Genomic DNA, 24,819 nt, shown 5'->3' on the forward strand with positions numbered 1-24,819 from the left:
TGAGTGAGCATGGGTAGATTAGAGTGTAAGGGAAAAGATAGGAATATAAGACTAGATGGCTTACTCAGTATTACTTCTGATGGCTTGCTTTATGCATCTGGCAAAAATACAACAAACAAATCTCCCTGATATTTCATTGTGCTACTGAAGCCATTCTCAGATTCAGCTTGTACTTTATCTGGATTGCTCTAATAACCTTCTGAACTATACTAGTTTTTTCCTATTCTTTCCCACCTAATTCATTAATATTCTAATGCGACTAGAGACTAACAGTTAAGTATTAAGTTTTACAGTATTTAAAATGCTTACACATTATCTCACTACATTTAATTTGTCTTATGTGGATGGACAACTTCATTGTTCTTAAGTGCAGCTCCAACAAAATCAATACCCAACTTTTCCATTATTCCCATATTTATGAAGTTTATTACTATTAAATTTTGTTTTTTTTTTTATTGGTCAAATCCTTTATTGGAATATTTTCCTATGTATTTCTAAACTAGCTGAGCAGTCTAATGCAGTCTATTGATGTCATCAATGATGTCATGAGGGTAGCTGCAGTCAAGGTAACAGTCCCACAGATTGGGTGGTCCTTAGGATCTCTTTAATGGTTCCAGAGAGTTTTGTGGCTAAAAATGACTAAAGACTGGGGCTGATTTTAACAATCTCATTAAAAGTGGTTTTTCCACTGTGCTTAATGTTTTTGTGCTTCTTTCTGTCTCTTGGTGGTTCATTGAGGGCTTTGATAACCAGGGCAGAGACAGAAGGTTGCACTTCAATCTGGGCTTGTCTGTTCTGAATGGTTAGTTTCACTGTCATCCTCAGACCCTTCCAATTGCTGTTGCCTTAGCAGTATCATCAATAATCTCTTCTGCAGATAGACACAGTACATAGATCTTCACAGCCAGGTCAAAGGAAGCACTAACTTCCTTACCGGTGCACCTCAGGTATTTGACTTTGATCTACCTGGGGTTGAATTTAGGTGTCTGGTATTCACATGAACTTGTATTTGGACAACTGAAGACAGTTGCACCTTTGTCTTCTCTGAGCCAAAAACCAAAAGCTACTATAAAATTTAAAAAAAAAAAATTTTTGACAGTAACTTAAGTTTTCATTAAAAATTTAGGAAATGAAAATATAACTTAAAAAATACCCATAAAAGCATCATTAAGCAATTAGTTCTCATTTTTATATTTTCTATCTTCGCATTTCATCCATTTTAAAATTAAGTTTTTACAAGGTGTGAAGCAGCCATTTTTGTTAATGGTTAGACAGGTGAAGCAATGCCACTTACTGAATAATCTGACATTTGCCACCTATTTTAAAACTTTAACACTATCACTGTCTGCATTTGGATGATTTCCTGGCTCTCTATTTCTGAAAATTTTTCCATTCATAAATTTCACTTTTAGTCTGAGTACCAGACGTTAATTATTAAAGCTTAATAACATACTTAAATAACTTAAAGAACACATGTTTCCCCATGATTCATCTACTTCACAATCTTCCTGGCTATTCCCCACATAAATATATTTTCATTGTTAAAGAGGGAGCTAATGAACAGATATGAATATGTCTGTATATATATATATATGTGTTTGTGTTAACCTTGATATAAAGTTAAATCCATGTTTCAATTAATATTTATATGTTAGGAATTAAATGTTTTCTTTGTGATTAGTTTTTCTTACATAAATATTTAATTTTTTCTAAAATCACATTTATTTAACAAGGTCTCTCCCCTTCTAGAATCTATCTAAAGTGTATACTAACAAATTTTCTATTTTTCTGTCTATCCAGCCATCTATCCATCTAATATTGTATATGAGTGCAAGGCTATTAATTGCAGCATTATTTGTAAAAAATTGTAATAGAGCCCTAGGAAGTGTCCATTATGAACGGAACTGGTGAGAATAGCAGCTATGCAGGAGGAAGAAACTCCACCTGGCTCTTTCTCTCCTGTATCTCCTCCAGAACATGTAAGTGGGCAAAATTTGCCACTGCAAAATGTGTCTCTTTGGCGGGTGGATTATTTTAGACTGATTATTTTTAAGAAACAGAAGGCTGAGGCAGAACCTTTGACCCTCTCCCTAACTACCTTAAAGTATTTAGGTAGAATATTTGTTCTAGGAAGGGAGTTACCACTATAAATAGCTATAGTATAATAGAAGTAGGTATGGTAGACAGGGAGGAACCTCAAAAGGCCTGTCTGATCAAAGTCTTCTCTATCTCCCATTGTTTCTGGGTGGCTCAGCGAACATTGGTTTACCAAACATTTACTCTTTCCATTCTCCTATGAATTGTTTCCCTTCCCTTTATAGCCCTAAAACCCTACCTCCCCCCTCTTAGTTCAGAATGACATATATACCTCATTTTGCTCATTGTGTCATGTCAATTTGGTTCTCAGACCATCCAGAAGAACCATGAAGGGTTCTTGTTGTCCTCCCCAACAAACAGAAGTTTTAATCTTGGTTGAGAAAGGCAACGATCACTGCTTTTCTCTACCCTTTTTTTAAGGATACAAAATTTCTACTGTACATAAAATTTTAGAAGTGGGTAAGAAGACAGAGTGCAAATGTGCTCAATTAATTCATGTCCGTGTGGGCAGGTGGAAAACAAGTAGACCAAAGGAACTGCTGGAATGTATTAGGAAACACATATGGGAGCTGGGAGAAGAGAACAGGGAGGGGAAAACTGGGCAGGAGTAATTGCTGAATCTGGAGCTCTAGATAGAGGCAGGGCAGGAGAACAGAAATGTCCACACTCATTGGCACCCAGGGGGAATACCTTATCTAAGACTTATCCTTAATCAGAATAGCTAAAACCACAATCCACCACCAAGTTAAGAAACCACAAATAACAAGTAACAGCACAATACAACTGCGAGACAGGAGAACTGAGCAAGCATGTAGTTTATTGTGGCACTATTTGTCTACACTGTGCAACAGTCATCACATACCTGGAGGGATACTTTTTACGGAGAGAGGGCTGGTTTAACAGAACAATACCTGTTCTTTTCTGAGTTTTAGGTCTTTTCTTTGCACTGTGCCTCAGAGGAGTCTCTTTGCCTAAGCTTCTTATATGAATGGGATTTTTTCTATAATATTTTTATGGAATAACTTTGACATATAGAAAATTCAATTTTTATATAGTTTGTCTTATAGTTTAATGTATTGTCTTGATAGTTTAATGATTTGTAAATTCATTTTTCCATGATTTTCTTCAGGATTATTATCAGAGTTTATATCCTGAAATGCCAATTGAGTAAAATGAGCCTTAACAGTTCATAAAAACTCATAATAAAGCGGAGCTTAGAATTACAGTATCTTGATTTGGAAGACAGTTGACATAATCTTTATTTTTCTAGTAGTCTCACTAAAGTGGCCAGAGAACATCAGGACAGACATCTACTATTATCCACTCCTCAGTGGTAGCACTAGAGTGCGCTGTCATTTACAAATCACATACATGAGGCCTGCCTTGCTCCTCCACATTGTCACTTAGTTTTAAAATAAAAGGTGTGTACTCGGTCACATGACTATTTTAAAGTTAAAGCTTTGAGCCGGTGTCCTTTGTGTTAATAGGAGAATGAATTCAGCTCTGTTAAATGCTGCCAGATGGATGGCCAGTTAGTTGCTGATTTGAGGATTTTTTTTAAAGTTTCTGTGTTTCAACCCAGGGAAAAAAAATATCTGCTCTCACAAAATCTCCACAAAGCCACTGCTTTCTGTCACACATTCCATTTGGTGATAGCCTCTGGATACATTAAGATGCATCATTGCAGCTTTAGCTCCGGAGTTTATCATATGTATCAGTTGCAGCAGAGGGATGTATTCAGTTTTTCACACTATTTGAACAAGTTTTGAATATTAAAGAACAGACACAAAGAAAGACCACACTACCGGAACTGCTGACAGGGCTTTGGGTCCAGTTAATTGCTGTAAACAGAACGGTTTCTAATGCTCTTTTTAGTTATGTGTTTGTGGCTGCCAGCAGGGCTCAATGGGGCCTTTATAAATTCCCTCTTTATCTCTGACTCCAGTTGATTGACATGTGAACCATGCTGGTGGTGTTTGAAGAAGTACACTGGATTTCTCTAAAGCTATGAATATTTCCTGAATCTTACGCAACCAAATCTAAATACTACAATTTCAGCTATGATTCTTTAAGGCCTGGAAATCATTGGGCTGAAAAGCCAGTCAGATATTTTCATATTGAGTTCATTACTTAAGTCATTGAAAATGCATTCAACGGGTAGAAGTTTGGTGGTAGGGAACGCTTATTGCAACATTTACGAACACACCTTTTAACTACTTCTTTACATTTTTGCTTGTTAAACATGATGTTTCTATTTTGATTTGCATTCTGATTTTTAGTTAGTAATGTTAAAAATATCCACATAATACATTTTAAGTGTGTTTTTTAATTGATTATAGTATTTAAACTGTAAGTAAGCTGGTTACTACTGATTTTGAGGAGATACTATCATTGTGATTTTTCCATTGAGATGACATAAAACACTTGCATTTGAAAATAGTAAATGATCTCCTGTTGCTCTCTTGGTCTTGCTCCTTCTTTCTCTTTGTTTTTGTTGTTGTTCTGGTTTTTTGTTGTTGTTGTTGTTGTTTTTTTCTCTTTTGTCCTTTACCTCTGTGGTAGTTAATTCTAATTTAAAAAGGAAGAAATTTTATCCATGGATAGTTCTGTGAAATATTGGAATCATAACTACTTATAGGAATAGAACTAAAACAAGCTGTATTATGCATTTTGACCCGAAATTATCTGTTTAAACAGAGTAGAAATCTCTTATGTGAGAGATAGTAATTAAGACCTTTTTCCCCTGTTAAACAAATCCTTTAAAAATCTTTCAAAAGAACAATGTGACAGGGTGTAATCCAATGTGGATTGCAAAGGAAAAAAAAAAAATAAGTTAGATGTGTGATACCAAAGACTTTATGCTGCAGATTGCACAATTCTGTAGCTTATCTTCTTTTTGAAAAGCAACTTCAGAATGCTTCTTAAATGCAGCTGTACCTTTATTTTTTTTCCCCATTCCTTTGCAGAAGTGTACTTTTTTTTTCCATCTATGGCATTTAATTTTTTTTATAAACTGATTTAACATGAAGTGGTATTAGGTGTTGGAGCAAATGTGGTCAACAAAGTTGATGAGTAGTTCTCTCCATCAAAAATCAGCATTTTCTCTTCTGAAAATAACATAGCTGTGTGAGATATCTCACTTCTTGGTAAGGGAGTAGTTTGCTTCCTTATAAACAGCACTTTATATTTTCTACATATTATTTGGGGATCTATGGTTCATTTTGGGTTTTCCTTCTGTCTTTGAGCTGAACAGAAAGTATCAGTTCTCAGAACTCAAACTACCTGTCTATATGAAATTAACTTGAAAGTGTAAAACAGAAAACACAATGTGAATCATCAACTTCTTTAAGGATACAAAGTTTTTCCTTGCTCACTACATGAATTTAGGATTTTCTGATAATCTCAAGGTCTCAGATTCATCATATGTAAAGTAAGGAGTTTAGAGACTTAATTGGCTTTATAGTCTAGAACTATGTGTTTGTTTTCTAGTAAAGATGTGATGTGTTATCTTTCTAAATGATATCATTATTTCCATGCATACATAGAATTTTGGATAATAATGTATGCTTATTTACCCTCCTGTTCTAATAGAATGACAAGGGTGCTTTACAGTGTTATTTTATAAAACTATTAATTTTAAGAGCATTCACAACACAGTGAGTGTCCAGTTAACTATAAGACAGTGAAAGAAAAAGTAATGCATGCTAAAACATTAAGGTTCTAGTCATGCTTTGGCAAAACCAGTGATTTAAAGTCAGACTAAATAATGATATGAATACATTAATAGTAGGGGATCTTAACATGCCACTCTCAATAATAGATCATCCAAGCGGAAAATCAATAACCAGGATTGAATGACACATTGGACCAGATGGACCTCATAGGTACATACAGAACATTCCACTCTAAAACAACAGAATACTCATTCTTCTCGAGCACACATGGAACTTTCTCCAGAATAGACCACATACTCAGTACATCACAAATCAGGGCTCAACCCATACCAAAAGACTGAGATTATTCCCTATGTATTCTCAGACCACAATGCTTTGAAACTGGAACTCAACCACAAGAAAAAAAATTTGGAAGCTAAAGACCACCCTACTTAAAAATGTTTGGGTAGACTGGGAAATCAAAAGAACTTAAACAATTCATGCCGCCAATGAGAATGAAGACACCTTGATCCAAAACCTGTGGGATATGGCAAAGGCAGTCCTAAGGGGGAAATACAAAGCCATCCAAGCCTCCCTCAAAAAAATTGAAAAATCCAGAATACACCAGCTCTCTTTACACCTTAAAGAACCGGAGAATCAACAACAAATTAAGCCAACGCCACACATAAGAAGGGAAGTAATAAACATTAGAGCAGAGATCAATAAGACATAAACTAGAGATACAGTAGAACGCATCAAAGAAACTAGAAGCTGGTTTTTTGAAAGAATCAGTAAGATCGATAAATCATTGGCCAACCTAATCCAAAAGAAAAGAGAGAGGACCCAACTTAATAAAATTATGAATGAAAAGGGAGAGATCACGACTAACACTAAGGAAACAGAAACAGTCATCAGAAATGATTATCAACAGTTACATACCAATAAGTTAAGCCACCTAGATGAAATGGATGCATTCCCGGAAACCTATAAACTGCCAAAACTGAATCAGGAATAAATTGACAACCTGAAGAGACCAATATCTAGTAATGAGATTGAAGCAAAGATCAAAAACTTCCCAAAAAACAAGATCCCAGGACCTGACAGTTTCCCTGGAGAGTTCCACCAAACATTCAAAGAAAAAATAATACCTATTCTCCTAAGCTATTTCAAAAAATAGAAACAGAAGGAAGACTTTGAGAGTCTTTTTATGAAGCCAGGGTTACCCTGATTCCCAAAGACCTCCACCAAAAAGGGGAATTTCAGACCAATATTCCTGATGAATATGGATGCCAAGATTCTCAACAAGATCCTAGCTAATAGGATCTAACAGTACATTAAAAAGATTATCTACCATTACCAGGTGGGATTTATCCATGAGATGCAAGGGTGGTTCAATATACACAAATCAATCACTGATAGAAAAAATCAATAAGGAAAGAGAGAAGAACCACTTGGTCCTCTCAACTGATGCAGAAAAAAGCATTTGGCAAGATACAGCATCCTTCCCTGATTAAAATGATTGAAAGTAAAGGGATAGAAGGAACATTCTTCAACTTCATAAAATCAATCTATGCAAAAACCGCAGTGAATATCTTCCTCAATATCAAAGGTGACAGCCTTCCCTTTGAAATCAGGAGCAAGACAAGTATGCCCATTCTCACTAATGTTGTTTAACATAGTACTAAAAGTCCTAGCAACAGCAATCAAACAACAAAAAGAAATAAAGGTATTCAGATTGGCAATGAAGAAGTCAAACTCTCTCTCTCTTCACAGATGACATGATACTTTATATGAAAAACCCAAATACTCCACCCCCAAACTACTGGAACTCATACAGCATTTCAATAATGTCGCAGGATACAAAATCAATGTACAGCAATTGGTCGCTTTCTTATACACTAACAATAAAATATAGAAGGGAAAATTAGAGAATCAATTCCATTTACTATAGCACCAAGAACCATAAGATAACTGGGAATAAAGCTAACCAAAGAGATAAATGATCTGTACTCAAGGAACTACAGAGCACTCATGAAAGAAATTGAAGAAGACACACACACACAAAAAAAATGGAATAGGATTCCATGCTCATGGATCGGAAGAATAAACATTGTTAAAATGTCTATACTGCCTAGAGCAATATATACTTTCAGTGCCACCCTGATCAAAATTCCACCGGCATTTTTCAAAGAGCTAGAATAAACAATCCTAAAATTTGTATGGAACCAGAAGAGACCCTGAACTACTAAGGAAATGTTGAAAAAGGAAAAAAAAACTGGGATCATCACGTTGCCTGATTTCAAGTTTTACTACAAAGCTGTGGCAGCATGGTACTGGCACAAAAACAGACACATAGACCAGTGGAACAGAATAGAGAGCCCAGATATGACCCTCAACTCTATGGTCAAATAATTTTTGACAAAGCAGGAAAAAATATGCAGTGGAAAAAACACAGTCTCTTCAGTGGTGCTGGTAAAATTGGGCAGCTATGTGTAGAAGAATGAAACTCGACCATTCATTTACACCATACACAAAGATAAACTGGAAACAGATAAAAGACCTCAATGTGAGGCAGCAATCTATCAAAATCCTAGAGGAGAACATAGGCAGTAACCTCTTCAACATCTGCCACAACAACTTCTTTCAAGATACGTTCTCCAAAAGCAAAGTAAACAAAAGCAAAAATGAACTTTTGGGACTTCATCTAGATCAAAAGCTTCTGCACAGCAAAGGAAACAGTCAACAAAATGAAGAGGAAACCCACAGAATGGGAGAAGATATTCACAGATGACACTACAGATAAAGGGCTGATATCTAACATCTATAAAAAAACTCCTCAAACTCAACACACACAAAACAGATAATCACGTCAAAAAATGGGCAGAAGACATAAACAGACACTTCTCCAAAGAGACATACAAATGGCTAACAGACATATGAAAAAATATTCATCATCATTAGCCATCAGAGAGATTCAAATCAAAACCACATTGAGATACCACTTTATACCAGTTAGAATGGCCAAAATCAACAAGACAGTAAACAACAAGTATTGGAGAGGATATGGAGAAAGGGGAACCCTCTTACACCATTGGTGGGAATGCAAGTTGGTGCAGCCACTTTTGAAAACAGTTTGGAGATTCCTAAAAAGAATTATAAGTAGAACTACCCTATGACCCTGCAATTGCACTATTGGGTATTTACCCTAAGGACACAGATGTAGTGAATAGAAGGACCATCTGTACCCCAATGTTCATAGCAGCAGTGGCCACAGTCACCAAACTGGAAAGAACTAAGATGCCCTTCAACAGACAAATGGAAAAAGAAGATATGGTTCATGTATACAATGGGGTATTATGCCTCCATCAGAAAGGATGAATACCTAACCTTTGTATCAACATGGATAGGACTGGAAGAGATTATGCTGAGTAAAATAAGTCAAGCAGAAAGAGTCAATTATCATATGGTTTCACTTACTCTTATGGAGCATAAGGAATAACATGGAGGACACTGGGAGATGGAGAGGAGAAGTGAGTTGGGGAAAATCAGAGGGGAAGACAAACCATGAGAGACTGTAGACTCTGAGAAACAAACTGAGGGTTTTGGAGGGGAGGTGGATGGGGGGTTGGGTGAGCCTGGTGGTGGTTATTAAGGAGGGCACGTATTGCATGGAGCACTAGGTGTGGTGTATAAACAATTAATTTTGAAACACTGAAAAAAAGTAAAATAAAAAATAAAGACTAGATGACACTTGAGCTATAGCTCAATGAGGCTCTCTAACCAAAAAAAATTATGTAGTAGCTACATCCTGGTGTTGTTAGAGACAGAATATCAGAGAATTAGCCATTTCAGAAAAAAGGAAAGGAATACAGTTCTGCAAAAGAGAAACTTTCTTTACAAGTGGCCTATATATCCAACTGTTAGGTTATATACCTTAAACTTACATACAAACTTTGGAAAAGGCAATTGATTAAAAAAAAGAAAGAGAGAGAGAAGGAGAAAGACTAGATAAGATTCTTTCTTACAGCCTTTTTAAGAACCTCTAGGGAGGGGATTCTTGACCATATGATGAATGTAAGCAAAGAGACAAAGACCAAATAATGCTTTCCTATCATGTTATTTTTTTTTTTAAGATTTCATTTATTCATTTGACAGACAGAGATCACAAATAGGCAGAGAGGCAGGCAGAGAGATAGGGGAAAGTAGGCTCCCTGCTGAGCAGAGAGCCTAATGCTGACCTGACCTGAGCTGAAGGCAGAGGCTTAACCCACTGAGGCACCCAAGCACCCCTATCATTTTATGGTTTTGTCCAAGTTTTATTTCACTTTCTCTGTCAAGCTTATAGTTTCAGTGGGCTGAAGCAGAGAGGGGGAAAAGGCCAAGAATGGGGACTTTTAAATAATAAGAATTCAGCTTTAAATATAATGAGATGTTTTAAGCTGTACTTATTTTCCAGTGGAATTAACTGAAAGCAAATCAACTGGATTCCTTCTAAGTTTTAGCAGAAAATTTCCTATGTGGGAATCTATAATATTGGCCAAAGGCCAAAGAATAGTTGTGAAAATGCAGCCTATACTCTGACACCCCCAAAATTTAAGCCAGTAGGAAGCTTTTGGGTGGAAGCTTTTATTATAGTGTATTGCTTTCAGTTCACATCATAAAAATAAGCCAAGAAGGGCGCCTGGGTGGCTCAGTGGGTTAAGCCGCTGCCTTCGGCTCAGGTCATGATCTCAGGGTCCTGGGATCGAGTCCCGCATCGGGCTATCTGCTCAGCAGGGAGCCTGCTTCCTCCTCTCTCTCTCTGCCTGCCTCTCTGCCTACTTGTAATCTCTAACTGTCAAATAAATAAATAAAATCTTTAAAAAAAAAAAAATAAGCCAAGAAGTAAACGAAGTAGAAATTCCATGTACATAGGGTGATTTATATATATATTATGGATAATTATTAAACAATATTTGAAATGATTTAGAAATGAACATTGGGAAAAAACAAAGTTTTTCTTTGTTTTCTCATACACACAAAAATATCTCAGATGAATGAAAGATCTTCACAGAAGAATACAAAACACAGACATAAAGATATATATATAAATCTATAGCTATATAGATTTTATATAAAAGATTTTATATAAAAGATTTATATATATATAAATCTATAGCTATATACATTTATAGGTAAGGATATAAATGTATTATAGATATCTGAATAATATTTTTGACCTTGATAAGCAAAAAGACAAGTCATTAAGAAACCATTAAAGCAAACCAATAAAGCAAAGATTGAAGGATTTGGCCATATGAAAATTTAATAAGTTTTGGGTGGCAAAAACAATATGGACATTCTAAAAAATATGACATTATGAAAAATAAGAAAGAAGACTAGAAACATTTATTTGCAATATATATCACAGTTTATAAATTAGAACATAATTATATAAATAGTTCTTTCAAAGCAGTAATTAAGGAATCACCCCCAAAGCAACACAGGGGCCAAGTTTCTGAACTGTCATTAACTATAGACATGAGTTGGTTAACATAAGTGAAACAAATGAGCCATAAGATAAATGAACACATTAAAGGTATTAAATATCTTAAATAATCTATACAATTTGAATTAAAAAGATTTTGTGGAATACCATTAAGATAAGTTAAATTAAAAATATATAAATTGATAATTGGCATGATTATGGGAAAGCACTCATTCTGTGCTCAACTATTGGAAGCTTAAACTGGAATAACTCTTCAGATGATTTGATGACCAAATAAAAAATGCATACCATTTGATCTGCCAGTTACATTTTTTCTATTTATCATAAATACTGGCACCAGAATACAAAATTATGTGTTCAAGGACATCCATTGCTACATTTTATATAATACAGAAAATTTGGAACAGAGTAATGTCCATTATTAGGGAATATTTTAGACAATATTTTGCTTACTTAAAGGAAAATGATAGGCATGTTTTTCAAACTTGGAAAGATTTCCAAAATATACTTTCATTTATGTAAAATCAGTGTGCAAAAAAAATACATAAATATGTGGCACACAGAATGAAGATACCTTGTGAAATTGAATAGTGCTCTCTGAGATGTGTCATGCTATTGGTTAGGGAGCTTGTGGGTGCACCTTAACTTTGGAATCTCTAAATGTTGATACTATTTGAGCATTTTATAACGATTATAATATTTTCATAAATAGTTAAAAAAACCAAACACCTCCTTCTTTTGTGGATTTTGCTATCGTGGACTATTACATAGTTTGAGTTTTAATATGCACCAGCAGGAGTTATGAGGGATATTTATTTAATGTTTCTATAAATAACCCTAAAACCATAAATTCACATATGATCCATTTAGCTGCCTGAGGCAAAGTCTTTATCTCTTCATCATGTTCCTTACAATAAAATGACTCCACATGTATGCATTCTGAGGAGCTAAAACTTTGAAAGAACCAAAGATTTCTTAAACTGTGGAACAAATTGCATGATTATATTCCATGAATAACAAAACACTGCAGAATAAAATGAATAATGCCTGCAGAATAGCACAAATAATGTCTACAGAATAATACAAATAACCAAAAGCTCCATTACTGGAATAGCCAACAGAATATGATACTCTACTTCTATCTTCATAAAATTGGCTATATGATTAGAAATAAATATTTAACCTTGTCATATCTCAATTTTCAGTCCTCAAATAAAAGGATAGACTAGACAACACCTACATTTAATATCAGCCTGTGTTTTATATTTGTTAAATTTTGTTTTCTAAAAGCCCAATTAGAAACTTAGTAGTTTCCCCAAAATTGCAGTAACATTTCTTTCATGTATAGTGCAAACAAGAAAAAAAAAATCTAGCAAGAGATTAATATGTAGAAGAGAGTATAAATACGTAGAAGTGCAAAGGCTGAATCAAAGGGTAAGCATATTTTAAATGTAAATTTTAGTGCCAAATTGTCCTCAAAAATAATGTGTCAAACTGTAGTAGCTTCAACATTATATGATAATATCAAATAATTAAGCTTATACATATACATATGCATATATTCACAAAGAAAAATAATTTCTTTGCTACTGTAAAATACTTCCTTAAGCCATTTAGAACATATTCTTTAAGGTAGTATAAGGTAAAGTTTTTTCTTTTTTTCCCAAAAAATTCCCTTATGGTACATGTAGTGTGTTGGATGTTCTATTTTTTCCTCATTTGTGTCAAATAACATTGCCTACTAATTCTTACAGCTAATGGATCTATTTTCAATTTCTATAAATGAAAAAAAAAAAGGCATCATTGTCTTGGGCAAAAATAAGTGTTTATAATTTGAGTTAGTTTATACTTTTAGTTTCAGGATGGATAATGTCATTTACATTGTACAGTGGAGCTAACTTAATCCATATAACTGCACTGAAATATCAACTGTTGGCTTTATTTCACTGAAAATTTTACTACCATGCTTTCTCATTGGAGGGAAGTTATTATAGATACAACTACAACTACAGTTGTATGCATTTTAAAGGACAGCAAAAATTTAAACAGAAATCTTAATTATATACTAAGAGATTTTTTAAGTTATGTATTAAGTTTGGGAAATACTTTATAATTTACTCCCCATTGTCCTTAGGTTAAATATTAGGGGGGAATTGAGTCACTTATTTAACCTTGCCTGTCAGGAGTTTTTCCAAGTAGATTCAACTAGCCATCTTTAATATCATACTGTTTTCCATATAATATAGTTTAGAATTAAAAAGGAAGTATCTTTATCATCTTTTTTTTTTAAGTACTAACTCAAGGAGCCTATTGTGAAAACAGAGTGTTAACAGTTTTCCTGCTGAAACCTCATATAACCTTCATGACAAATAATTATTCAACCATATCATCCAATTTATAACCTGATAGGAACAAAAGGGCATTCATTCTTACCTGTTAGGGTGAAAGAAATCTTTCTGAATGATTTCCAATATTAGCTCGCTCAGACAAAGAAATGAGTTTTGATATGTGGTTTTTACTCTATTTGTTTAGATACAGTCATTTAGAATCATAATCATATCATCAGGAAGATTCAAGTGCTAACTATATGAGTAATAGTATAGAGAGAATATTAGTAACTCAAGAGTTGTATTGCTTAGATTTGAACATGGAATATACTGATTTTGAGGTAAATGACATTGAGAAAATTGCTTAAATTTTATGGGCCTCAGTTACCTGATCTAAATAACCAGGAAATTTAAAAAATCTAGAAATAATAGAAGTACACTTACAAGTTTTTGTGTGTAGATTGAGTGAGTTAATATATGCAAATTCTTTTGGAGAGTTTCTGACACATAATAAATGTTCAACAGAAAAAGTCACTTATTATCTTTTTGTACTAGCAGTTTTATTTCCTTTTTATTTATCTTCTTTTGTACTAGCAGTTTTTATTTCCTTCTTTTAAAGCCAATATCATTGTTTACTTTATTCTATCTTTATATAATGTTTGTTAAAGGACTGCATTTTCTTTTTCTACCTAATAATGTGGTGTTTCTTCTGTTTGTATTAAATCAGCTTTATTTTTTAGAGCAGTTTTATGTTTACAGCAAAATTGTGTGGAAGGGACAGAAATTTCCCATATACTCCCTCCCCCAACTCATGCATAGGCTCACACATTATCCATATCCCTCACCAGAGTGCTGTATTTGTTAAACCTGATGAACCTATACTGACACATCTTAATCACCCAAAGTCCATAGTTTACATAAGGGTTCACTCTTGGTGTTGCAATTCTGTGGGTTTAGACTAATGTACAATATGTATCCACTTTTAGTATTATACATAGTAGTTTCACAGCCCCCCAAATTCTCTGTGCTTTACCTCTTTATCTCTCCCTCCCCCTTAAACTCTAGCAACCATGAGCTTTTTACTGTCCTGTAGATTTTTTTTTTTAACTTTCAGAATGTCACATAGAAGAATCATACAGTATGTAACTTTTTCAGATTGGTTTCTTTCACTTACTAATATGAATTTAAGTTTTCTCTATGCCTTTTAATGGCTTTATAGCACATCTCTTTTTTTAAAAGATTTTTATTTATTTGAGAGAGAGAAAGCCCCCAAGCACAAGTTGGGAGAAGGGGCAGAGGGATAGAGAAGCAGATTCCTGCTGAACAGGGAGCCCAGGGCAGAGCTGGATCCCAGAACCCTGGGATCATGACCTGCATGGAAGGCAGACACTTACCTGACTAAGCCATGCAGGCACCCCACAGCACATTTTCTTTTTAATCCTAGAGAGAATATTCCATCACCTGAATATACTACAGTTTAACCATTCTTATTATCAAAGGCTGTTTCCAAGTTTGGGCAATTATGAATAAAGCTGCTATAAACATACATGTGCAGGTTTTCTGTGGACATAAGTTTTCAGCTCTTTTGGGTAAACAGCAAGGAGTGAAATTGCTGGATCGTATGAAGACCATGTTTGGTTTTCCAAGACAGTATTCCCACCAACAATAAGTGTTCTCACATCTTATTGCTTCACATCTCCATCAGCAGTTGATTATCAGTGTTCTGGGTTTTCGTCATTCTAATAGATACTATTTCTTTTCTGACTTTGGGGATGTTTTCCCCCCAGGAGATAGATTCATTTTAAATATTTGATTATGCACTCTGTGTCTTATTTTAACTAATATGAATATGGAACAGAAAACATAATCTTGGAAAGTATCCCTATGGAAATCCTAGAATTATGAAATTGGGCATTTTATCTCTTTTCTCTCATATCCTTTATATTTGAGGGGGAAAAAAAAGTCTATTTGCTTATTCTCTAAACCATGACTCCTAGAAAAAAAGCAGGTGTATATATCTAATTTATTATTTATATTTATTTTAATATCTAAATATATTTTGCACTTCTGTAAATGCACACATATATGTGTGCAATGAAGTAATACAATTTTATATATATGTAAATATGTGTATGTCTGTATGTTTGTATACCTTTGTTGCATATATTATTGCTTATATTACCTTGATTCTCTGTGGTTTATTGTCTTTCAGACTAGCTCTCTCCCACTGCTTCATTTAATATTTTACCCCTGTCTAAACTTATTGCAGAATGTATTTTTCTTGGTGATTCAGTATGTTAAATCATACAATCATACATATGACCACTTATTTTTTGTCATTTCTTAGAAATATATTTTTTTCTCCAAGTCAGCCACCCATTCTTAAGTGACTATGTACTTTTTCATCAATAAAAATGACAATTTTTAATTCCAATCATTAGTCTTCAATTCTTATCCCTCCAGTTTTAATAGTTTACTGCCACAGTTTCTTTACTTATTCATGGAGTAATAAATTATCATAATCTCCACACCCTTTGACTCATATTTGATTAAAACTGTAGCTGAAATCAGAAGCCATATATTTCATTGGCACTTAATGAAAAATTATAAGAAAAGAAGCAATTATTTATTTTTATTTGAGCATCCCTGTATGTGTATGCTTTTTTCCCCCCACTAGATAACGAGTTCCTGGACAACAGGTACCTTATCAAATTCATTGTTATGCCTCATACATAGTAGGTGCTCTATAAATGTTTTTTTTTTTTAAGGTTTTATTTATTTATTTGACAGAGAGAAATCACAAGTAGATGGAGAGGCAGGTAGAGAGAGAGAGAGAGAGGGAAGCAGGCTCCCTGCTGAGCAGAGAGCCCGATGCGGGACTCGATCCCAGGACCCTGAGATCATGACCTGAGCCGAAGGCAGCGGCTTAACCCACTGAACCACCCAGGCGCCCCTCTATAAATGTTTTTGTGTTGAAACTAGATACATTGTTTCCTTAAGAAAAAAATGAAGGGATTTGAAACAAATGCAATGTTTAAAAATTCGTCTCCTTGAAGATGATTCATGGACTTCCTAATCAACATCACCACTCGTAATTTTGATATTTTAAAATTAATGTATCTGGAAATAAGTTTTATTTGCTAAGCTCCACCTCTAAAACATGATCTTTTTTCATTCTTTCTCACTTTTGCAAATGAGATCTTTATTCTTTATATATCTTTGCTCAAAGATAGTGAAATTATCCTTAACTCTCATCTTTCACACACTACATCTGACACATCAGTGAACCCTGTCAACACTTCCTTTCAGTATATCCACAAACAGATTATCTCAGACCATTTATACTACTACCACTCTAGCCACACAATCCTTCTCTTTCTCCAGAACTACTACAAGAACCTTATATTTGGTCTTCACATTTCAGCAACATTCCTCTACAAACTATAGGAACTATCTAGCACAATCCATTTTAAAACTTAAGATTTCTCCTTATGCTAAGATTTAGTGAGCTGAGAAAGTATGTTCCTCCTACCTAATAATGATAAGTAATATGCATAAATTATAAAATGATCACTTTTTTGAGCCCAACAGAGAACTGAAATCATAAAACAACTAGTAGTCAAATATTTGAAGACTGAAAAAGAGGCACAAGAAATGAAGATAGGGACAGCACAGGAAGAAGTGGCTGCTGAAAAAGTGAGAAAAAAATAAATTTCATTTAATGAATTACTGAAGAACTCCAACTATAGACACAAGAAGGACTCTCACTTACTCATGGGCCATTTTTTGTTTTTTTTTTTAATGGATAGAGGACAGGGAGAGAGAGCCTTTCTCAGTAATATAAGAATGGTAGGTATCAGATATCACTGCAGAAAAGGCAGAAATTCCTGTCCCTTTGTGTATTTCTTTTGGATAGAGAAAATCCTTTAAGCTCTGGAAGAAGAGCCGCAAATCCTACCAACTAGCAGGGGGATAAGGATAGGCTATTTGTTTCTGAGGAAAGCATAGGCTTAAAAAAAAAAAAAAAAAAAATCGAAAAAAGCCCAAAACACATTTCAGTCCTATAAGATAATCAGAAAGTAATACTGGACCTAACAGCATTAGAACCTTCTACTTCTAGCCAGGAGCATGTAACTCCCTCCCATGCAAGACCTGCCTGGATACAAGACAGAATTTGTTTGCCACAGAGAAGAGGAGTAGGAATAATGACAAAATCCTAACCTGAGGCCCAGGAGCTCATGGCTTACTTAAAGCTGAGGCTAGTCCAGAGTAATAGAGATCACCTCCTGCTTTCTACCTGGACATAAGCAAATACCAAGTAGCAACCAATAGCACTTACTCAATGAGGGAGGGGTATGTCAGGAACCTGGGGAGTAACCGTCTCTGAGTTTCAGGCCCAGAAGGGATACTAAAAGCTGAATGGTTAGCTAGAAGAAAGCCCTGCAACATCTCATTTCTTTCTTCTTCTTTTTTAAGATTTTATTTATTTATTTGACAGAGAGATCACAAGTAAGCAGAGAGGCAGGCAGAGAGAGAGGGGGAAGCAGGCTCCCTGCTGAGCAGAGAGCCGGATGCGGGGCTCAATCCCAGGACCCTAGAATCATGACCTGAGCTGAAGGCAGAGGCTTAACCCACTTAGCCACCCAGGTGCCCCGACATCTCAGTTCTTATCGTAAGAACAAAATATTAGACAAATTTGAATATTGTGGTACAAATTAGGTTAACTATAGGAAAAACAAAATTCAGATCCAACTCATCCCCTGATTAGAATAACTCAACTACTATACTAAAAACATGACAGGAGAGACATGCCCATTTCTGGATGTAACTCTACCTCAGTCTCTGTTGTTCTATATGTGATGTCCAGCATTTATTCGAAAATAAGGAAATACACATGATAGGAAGAAAAAGATGCTTTAATTTATAAACAAAACAACCAAAATACACAAATTCAAATGTCTCATGTTAGAACTGTCACACTATGATATTTATTATGATTAAAATGCTCAGAAAAACAGTGGTAAAGGTGTACAACATGCTTGAAAAGATTGGGAATTTCAGCAAATGATGGAAAATATAAGAGTTAGATGAAATGCCAAAAATAACTTTTTAAGTGGTATTCAAGAATTCCTCAGTGGACTCATCTGTAAAGTCAACAAAGCTGAAGAATCAGCAAATTTAAAAAATAGATCCATAGAAATTACATAAACTGCATCACACAAAAAGAAGTGGGGAAAAAAAGAGCATTTAAAAGTTATAGGGCAATATGAAATGGTTTAACATTGTGCAGTTGGAGTCCCAGAAAAGTACAGAGGAGAAGCAAAATAATTATATGAGGAGATAATTGCCAAGAAATTTCATCAAATAATAAAAGACCTCAAACCATATATCCAGGAATATCAGCTTACTTCAAGCATGATAAATATCAAATAAAGCCTACATAGACACATCGTGTTTAAACTATTGTGAATTAAAAATACAGGAAGTTTTTGAAGGAGGCCAGAGAGACATCTGTAGAGGGACAATAATAATGATTATATCACACTTGTTGTCAGAAGTTCTGAAAGGCAGAAAACAATGGTGTAAGATCTTTAAAGTACTGGGAATAAAAAGGAAACAAACAAATAAAGCCCTGTCAATGCAGACTTTTATGCATAGTAAAAATATTCATAGAAAGTGAATGGGAACTTGTTTAAACAAACAAAAGTTTAGAGAATTACTTCCAGCAGACCTGTGCTACAAGAAATGACAAAGGATCTTCTTAAGACAAGGAATGTGTTAACAGAAAGAAACTTGTCTCTGTACAAAGAAATGAAGACCTATGGCAATGGAAAAATTAGGAGTAAATATATGAAATGTTTCTCTATGCATTTGAGTATTTTTAAAGGGTAATTTCTTCAACTTTCATGAGTCCAGTAGGAAGTCAGTAAAATTTTAAAATATTTGATTTGGATTAAAACTGAAACACTACAGATTCACATGTATGAGCTATGGATAAAGCTGTGTTTAGAGGGAAATTAATAGCACCAGATGTTTATACTAGCTAATATAAAAGTCTCAAACCAAAGAAACCTCTCTCTATTCTCTATTCTCTTCTCTATTACCCTCCATTCTCATGCTAATGCCTGTCTGTGACCAAATCCAACTAAAAGTGGGTAAAAGAGCCTAATTTACAGTTGATAGAGATCATAGAGCTATTCAGAGAATGTAGTCTTCCAGGTAAGCAGTGAACGAGACTTGGATTAGGGAAGTCAAGGTAGAAGTTGTAATACGTGGTTAAACTCTGAACATATTTGAAGGTCCAGCTGATTTGATTAAGCATTGAATGTGGATACAAGGAGAGCACAGAAATTAATAATGACTGTATGGTTTTATGTATTGAAACTTAATGAAAACTGGTACCAATTATAGAAATGGGGGAATCTGGGAAAGGAATTTGTGGTTAAAGGGGTGCATGTGGGAATCAGTTTTGTTTTGAACTTTTTTTTTTTTTTAAGATTTTATTTATGTATTTGACAGAGATCACAAATAGGCAGAGAGGCAGGCAGAGAGAGAGAGGGGGAAGTGGACTCCCTGCTGAGCAGAGAGTCCTATGTGGGGCTCTATCCTAGCTATCACCCTGAGGTCATGACCTGAGCTGAAGGCAGAGACATAACCCACTAAGTCACCCAGGTGCCCCTGTTTTGAACTTTTTAAGTTTACAAAGCCTGTTATACGTCCAAATCAGAATGATTAGTTCAGCAGTCAGAAATACTAAGTGGCAAATTCAGCTTCTCTGGTAAGGTGTACTCATGCCAATAAATTGAGCTATGTGTAACAACTTTAATACATCTTTCACAACTTTAATACATCTTTCATCATGCCCATTCTCTTTCCAGTCCCACAAATGAGTCCACATTTTTTGTAATATAGTTGTTTCTTAATTTATTTGAGAACTTTAAGGTATAATATTTCCTTTGGCTCATCTTTGCATTTTAAAGCTAGTGCATGTTGAATTCAAAAACCACTTTTTATGGGGCACCTGAGTGGCTCAGTTGTTAAGTGCCTGCCTTCGAGTCAGGTCATGATCTCAGGGTCCTGGGATTGAGCCCCACATCAGGGTCTATGCTCAGCGGGGAGCCTGCTTCCTCCTCTCTCTCTCTGTCTGCCTCTCTGCCTGCTTGTGATCTCTGTCTGTCAAATAAATAAATAAAATCTTTTTTAAAAAAATCTTTTTTTTTATTTAAATTTTTTTATTTTTTATAAACATATATTTTTATCCCCAGGGGTACAGGTCTGTGAATCACCAGGTTTACACACTTCACAGCACTCACCAAAGCACATACCCTCCCCAATGTCCATAATCCCACCCCCTTCTCCCAAACCCCCTCCCCCCAGCAACCCTCAGTTTGTTTTGTGAGATTAAGAGTCACTTATGGTTTGTCTCCCTCCCAATCCCATCTTGTTTCATTTATTCTTCTCCTACCCACTTAAGCCTCCATGTTGCATCACCACTTCCTCATATCAGGGAGATCATATGATAGTTGTCTTTCTCTGCTTGACTTATTTCGCTAAGCATGATACGCTCTAGTTCCATCCATGTTGTCGCAAATGGCAAGATTTCATTTCTTTTGATGGCTGCATAGTATTCCATTGTGTATATATACCACATCTTCTTGATCCATTAATCTGTTGATGGACATCTAGGTTCTTTCCATAGTTTGGCTATTGTGGATATTGCTGCTATAAACATTCGGGTGCATGTGCCCCTTTGGATCACTACGTTTATATCTTTAGGGTAAATACCCAATAGTGCAATTGCTGGGTCATAGGGCAGTTCTATTTTCAACATTTTGAGGAACCTCCATGCTGTTTTCCAGAGTGGCTGCACCAGCTTGCATTCCCACCAACAGTGTAGGAGGGTTCCCCTTTCTCTGCATCCTCGCCAGCATCTGTCATTTCCTGACTTGTTGATTTTAGCCATTCTGACTGGTGTGAGGTGATATCTCATTGTGGTTTTGATTTGTATTTCCCTGACGCTGAGTGATATGGAGCACTTTTTCATGTGTCTGTTGGCCATCTGGATGTCTTCTTTGCAGAAATGTCTGTTCATGTCCTCTGCCCATTTCTTGATTGGATTATTTGTTCTTTGGGTGTTGAGTTTGCTAAGTTCTTTATAGATTCTGGACACTAGTCCTTTATCTGATATGTCGTTTGCAAATATCTTCTCCCATTCTGTCAGTTGTCTTTTGATTTTGTTAACTGTTTCCTTTGCTGTGCAAAAGCTTTTGATCTTGATAAAATCCCAATAGTTCATTTTTTCCCTTGCTTCCCTTGCCTTTTGCGTTGTTCCTAGGAAGATGTTGCTGCGGCAGAGGTCGAAGAGGTTGCTGCCCGTGTTCTCCTCAAGGATTTTGATGGATTCCTTTCGCACATTGAGGTCCTTCATCCATTTTGAGTCTATTTTCGTGTGTGGTGTAAGGAAATGGTCCAATTTCATTTTTCTGCATGTGGCTGTCCAATTTTCCCAGCACCATTTATTGAAGAGGCTGTCTTTTTTCCATTGGACATTCTTTCCTGCTTTGTCGAAGATTAGTTGACCATAGATTTGAGGGTCTATTTCACTTTTTAAGCAGGAAAATAAGAGTACATAAAGTATTCTTTTTATAGTTTTTGGTTTTGTGTGTGGTTTGGCTTTTTTTTTTTTTCCTTAAAGCTTCCTCAGGCAAAGGAGATTTAGAGAGGAGGATTTTTCTATAAGTTTTGGAGGTTTAAGATTGTTTGGACTCTCAGTTCTCAGGGATATCACTGTTATTGTTAAGATCCTGATCTTCCACCATGTATATCATAGGTTTCTCAAAAAACACTTTGAAAGATTATGTGTTTAACTACTGTTGTATATCCCCAATTGTGTGAAATCAGTCGCTGAGTTTAATATTTAGTAAAGTTCTGTATACAAGTTTAAGCACTAAACCTTTGTGCTTAAAATCGTTGTGTTTTATTCCATACCTTGAGGCAAGAATTTCAAGTGTATGCTTGTCACTTTCTCACTTTCAATGTCACTATGAACAACCTCCATTTGTGTAATAGGAAGGATAATGATCAAGTTTCATAACAAAAGCTGAAATAGCAGTTCCTGAACAAGGCAGAATTATAATGTTCTCTCACAGTGCAGTTCAAATAGAAGTAGTCCAGGTTGCTATGAATATTTCTCAGTGCAGCTCTGACATCCTAAACCCATCGACTCCACATTGTGGCCTAAAATCGCTGCTCCACTCACCAAGCTTGTTTTCTAGTCCGCGGACAGGTTGGCAGAAGAACTTGCCACTTTGGTTTAATGGCATGATCCGAATTTTCACAATTTGCTTAAATCCCATTGGCTGGACCTCCGGCACATGGTCATACCTAACTACAGCTAAGCAGACATATATAACCTTTGGTAGCCATAGACCAGAAAAATATTGCAGTTCTTACTCTGAAAGAGTAAGAGCAAAATGGGAAAGGGGGAGCAAAAGTAGTCTATCTGTAATTGACATTATTAGTCTTCTTTAAATTGACCTATCTCCATACTGACCCATTATTCCTGGTCTTCATTCTGAGGGAGTCTGTTGGTGATTTCTTCAATATCTACTTCTGTAATACATCCCACGTAATGCTATCCCACACAGAATATATATACAAATCTTGCTGTATTTCACCCCATTTCTTTCTAGCAGTTAATTACAAATTCTCTCATAATTCACCTGCAGTCTTTTGCTTAACTCCCTCTTTCTTTAGTGTTTCCTCATCGAATAGATTTCTTCCTTTGTAAGCAACAAAACCCAGATCTAGTTAACTGAGGAAAAATAAAGTATGCTACTGAAACTACACTAAGTGTCTCATATCATCAAAGGAACAAGTTAAAATTTTGTACTATGCTCAGAAACATTTCAACGTTTCATACATTTCAGAAACTGAATTCATGAAACTTCCCCAGGGCTGCCAACAGACAACTCAGTTCCAACAGCCTTCAGTGCCTGGGCCTCAAGATTCAGATGGCTTCATAAGAGGATCTCATTGACCTTACTTTGGCCAAAATTTCACGCCTTGTTTCCTGGGATACAAGTCAAAGAAAAAAGAAGGGGAGGACTGGGATCTGGGATCTCATAAACAAAGTTCCCTGAAGGAAGGGATGATGAGTAACAAACACAAAAGATGGTAACCCCTCTTCCTTGGATGCTGCCCATCATTCTTACCTTTCTGTCTGAATACTTTTATTGACCTTTATTTGGAGATGTCCAAAGCACCATTTTGTCCCTTAGCTTCTTGGTTAGGTATTTTATGCTCTTTGAGCATTAATTTTATTATTTTAAAAGTTAGAGTATTATTTTTGTTAAGTTCCTATATCTATTTACATTAAAAAATTCCTAAGATGCCAGTTATGTTTTAAGACTTAAAAATATTAGTTTCTATATTTATTAATTTGATTAGTATTGCAGAATTTATTATTTAATTGCTAACCCTTGCATTTATGTTTATTTTTCATGTTAGCTAATGTATAAAATTGTAAATTCATTAAGAAATCACTTACTAAGTTTTTATCTTCTAAAAGGCTTACTTTAGAGCTTACCATTTATTTAGCATTGCATAAATACTCCTTCATTAACTTATAGTTGCGTCTACATTTTTCAACTGCCATAGTTTTACTAATTCTTCAAATTGAAAAGATAAGAAGATAGAAACTAACTTTATGAAATAAATCTATATCTCTCCATATTTCAACTTTTATTGATCAATCAAAGCTAGGCGGAGTTGGATAGTGAAAAGGGTTTTGAATTTTGATTGAGTGAGAGTCAGTGGAAAAGGTTGCCTTGATTTATTAATGATTCCTGCCTTAGGTACACATGAGGGTCCGGTGATATGTATGACTCCTTAACAAGAGCCTGGATGTTTCAAACTGCCATGTGCAAAATGAAGCACATCAGCAACTTGAAATGCAGATTCCGTTTTCTTAAGATCTGGGGTGGGACACAAATTTTTAACAACTTATCAACTGATATGGATGCTGCTAGTCCACAGGTTTCACTTTGAGTATGAAGGCCATAAATGTTTATTAATCAATTAGAACATTTCTCACTGAGTTTTTTTGACTTATGTAAATGAAAATTCATGCACGCATGCATACACAAATGTAACAAATATTTATTGACTCTTCACTGTGTATTGGGCAATTTTCTCAGTGTAGAAATACAGAATAAAGTAAGTCCCTGATATCACAGGAGTGTGTGTGTGTGTT

The 24,819-nt window shown here is 35.2% G+C and overlaps 1 pseudogene across 1 annotated transcript; it reads right to left on the minus strand.

Moving 5' to 3' along the window:
- Positions 1-512: 512 nt before the first annotated feature.
- On the minus strand, positions 513-22,888 carry LOC309870622 (large ribosomal subunit protein uL11 pseudogene; annotated as a pseudogene). The gene is made up of 2 exons: positions 22,825-22,888; positions 513-1,066 (listed from the first exon to the last, which is right to left on the minus strand). The product of its transcript is annotated as a large ribosomal subunit protein uL11 pseudogene (transcript).
- Between the last annotated feature and the right edge of the window lie 1,931 nt (positions 22,889-24,819).

Source organism: Mustela nivalis (genome assembly GCF_964662115.1).
Source record: "Mustela nivalis genome assembly, chromosome: 8".
Taxonomy (NCBI): Eukaryota; Metazoa; Chordata; class Mammalia; order Carnivora; family Mustelidae; genus Mustela; species Mustela nivalis.